Genomic DNA, 2,910 nt, shown 5'->3' on the forward strand with positions numbered 1-2,910 from the left:
ATTTTGTAGATTTGAGAACAAAGCCCTCAGAAGAATGTTGGAAGTTAAATGACAGGACAGGATTAGAAATGAAACTATAAGAGAGATTACTCAAGTACCATATGTGGATGGGAGAGATTAGTTCACCAAACTTTCAAATAGGCTCCAAAAGGTATTAGAATAGTTGGAAGACCCAGGCCTACATGGCTGAAGACTATGAAACGTGAAGTAGGAGATGATGAGTGGGGAAGGATTGAATTAAAAGCTCAAGATAGAGATGACTGACGAAATCTAACTAAGACCCTTTTCGTTAATCGGCATGGGAGATGATGATTATATATATCTCATGATGAAATAGAAGCAAATAAAGAAGAAATAAACAGTAATTTAACAAAATTTGTATTGGAATCAGCACAAGAGATAGGAAGAAAAGTTCCTATACAAGATCAAGGAAAATTATAAGAAAAGACAAAAAACTAATAAAGAAACGATTGGAAATGAAAGTAAAATCCAAGAGAGATGAAACAGAATTAGCAGAACTATCAAAACCCATAAAGAAACAAAAACCCAAGACATTCGCAAGCACAATGAGACCAAAACTGAGGAAACACTAAAGAAAGGAAGAAGCATCAAATTTGAAAAAAAAAAAAAAAAAAAAAAAAAAAAAAAAAAACACTTGGAACACGACGCCAACAGATGTTTGCTTTGAAGGACGAAAATGAAAATATCGACAAGAGAGATGGAGTGATAGAAATTGCAAAGGATTTCTTCACAGTGCTATACAATAATGATATATAAAATAACTTTGTCTATAAAAATAATTCACGTGACCTGGTACCAAAAGTAACAGTAGGAGAAGTAAAGAAAGTATTAAAAGGCATGAAAAGATGGAAAGCAGCAGGAGACAATGGCCTAACAATTTGCTTAATAATAGATGGAGGAGAATTCATAGCAGTAAAACTGGCTAAACTTTACACAAAATGTCTGCAATAATGATCCATCCCTATAGTTTGGAAAAATTTATCATTATATCAATTCACAAAAAGGAAGGCATAAAAGGCCTGAAAAATTACCTCCCAATAAGTTTATTCCCAGTAATATATAAAATATTTACAAATATCATATTAGGTCGAATCGGAAGATAGCTAGACTTTAATCAACCAAGAGAGCAGGTAAGCTTTAGAATTATAGGCATTCAAAAACTGACTATATCCATGTAATTAACCAGGTAATGGAAAAATCAACAGAGTATGACAAACTACTATGTATGGCATTTATATACTATGCGAAAGTTTTTTTTTATTGTCAAAACCTCAGCAGTAAAGAAAGCCCTTCAAAGACAAGGAAGATATCTATACAGGAAATACAGCAATCGTAAAACTACGTAAAGATAGTGACAAAATTTCTATTGAGAAAGGAGTTAAACAAGGAGACCCACATCTCTCCTAATTTTTTTCACAACATGGCTAGAAAAAAATTCAAAAAATTCTTAATGGAAAATGTAGGAAATAATAATGGGGAATACCTTAACAACTTGAGATTTGCAGATGGCATGGTCGTGTTTATTGAATAATGAGAGGCATTGCAAAAGATGATAAAAGAGTTGAATAGAGAAAGCAGAAATGTAAGAATGAAAATGAATATGAGTAAAGCTAAGACAATTTTCAATAAAAATACAGACAACAAATAAGAGTTATTCATGAACCTTTAGAGATTGTTGATGAATATACATACTTAGGGCAGGCAATAAGTGTCTCCCCAGAAAATTAGACCAAAATTAAAAGAAGGATAAGCATGGGATGGAGAACGTTTGGAGAAAAAAATGAGACTATGAAGAGTAAAAGAAAAGTATTTAATGAGATGGTCCTTCCAGTTTCAACTCATGCATCAGAATCTTGGAGCCTTACTAAAGCTTTTGAATATAAGTTAGTTACTACTCAGAGAACTATGGAATGAATAACGATTGGAATAAAAAAAGAAAAGAAAAAAAGAGCAACATGGATACAAGGGCAAACTAAAGGAGAAGATATTCTAACAACATGTAAGAAAAAGAAATGGACAGGGGCAGGACATATAATAAGAATAGGTTTGAGGGATAAAGAAGTTAATAATGGGAGTAAAATTACGAGACAAGAATATACAGTATAATGGAAAGATATAAACATTCGCAAAAATGCTCACAAGGATATTGATCTCTGTCAAGGCAAATAACAACTTATTCCCTGTCAATATTTCCCATGTGGACATTGCTCATGTCATTTCCACCTGGAATATGCATTCTTGATGAAGTATTGAATTAACCAAACTTAAGAATTTGAAGTCCATTTCATTGCTAAAAGAACAAGGAAATACAAAACGACTCATCATAATATTAGAAGTAATGATAATTTTGAGTGGAAAGCAGATGTTACGTTCAGCTATTGTACAAGGCGTAGATTATGTAAAATCTAGTTAAAAAGTTTACCAAAAATAGCAAAACACTAACAGCAAATGAAAATGATATACAGCATACATAAAATAATACTATATTCAAGATTTAACATAAGTAATTACAGTAATATACAAGGTCCACAGAATACTCACATACGCCAATCTAAATAGTGTTATACATAACTATTTACGATGTAAGTCTTGGGTTGACTTCATGAGCTTTATGCAGCGAGACTCAGATGACGATGCTTAGTTTTATATATATAAATGGATATGCAGGAACACAGCTTCTGATGTTGAACAGATGAATTTTGAATCTTCTTTATCTTCTTCAAGATATTATATAATTGCAAATTCAATAACAAATTCCAGATATAGCAGATATAGCTGAAATGTCTCCAAACACGATCAGTGTTCAGCCAAGTCTGACTGCTCGCTTGCCATCCCTGTCCTTTATTCGGATTCATCTTCTCTAGAGAGTTCCGGAGCGTACAAGACTAA

The sequence above is a fragment of the Palaemon carinicauda genome, chromosome 1 (assembly GCF_036898095.1).
Source record: "Palaemon carinicauda isolate YSFRI2023 chromosome 1, ASM3689809v2, whole genome shotgun sequence".
Classification (NCBI taxonomy): Eukaryota; Metazoa; Arthropoda; class Malacostraca; order Decapoda; family Palaemonidae; genus Palaemon; species Palaemon carinicauda.